The 233-nt window shown below is 36.9% G+C and overlaps 1 protein-coding gene across 1 annotated transcript in view; it reads right to left on the reverse strand.

Moving 5' to 3' along the window:
- LOC108752179 overlaps positions 1-102 on the reverse strand; it is a 14161-nt gene extending 14059 nt beyond the window's left edge. The window contains exon 1 of the mRNA XM_018492851.1: positions 87-102. The gene's annotated coding sequence lies outside the window, so the exon portion shown is untranslated. The remainder of the gene's footprint in view (positions 1-86) is intronic.
- Positions 103-233: the final 131 nt, after the last annotated feature.

Raw genomic sequence — 233 nt, forward strand, 5'->3', positions numbered from 1 at the left:
GCATATGCACTCGTTCAATTCCTCCGCGACCACGTGATCAAACGTATAATACAAATGGTGTGTAAAAGAAGCTCGTTATCACTCACAGTATTTGCTGCATTTCTTAAAATTTGATCGTAATTTTAACTTACGGCATGACATAAACACGAACTTAACATAACCTCATTTTCGTTTCATGTACTCACCAAATACATTGGCTGCATTCAGAAACACAATCGTTCACTGAAAGTTCA

Source organism: Trachymyrmex septentrionalis, unplaced genomic scaffold (genome assembly GCF_001594115.1).
Source record: "Trachymyrmex septentrionalis isolate Tsep2-gDNA-1 unplaced genomic scaffold, Tsep1.0 scaffold59, whole genome shotgun sequence".
NCBI classification, from domain to species: Eukaryota; Metazoa; Arthropoda; class Insecta; order Hymenoptera; family Formicidae; genus Trachymyrmex; species Trachymyrmex septentrionalis.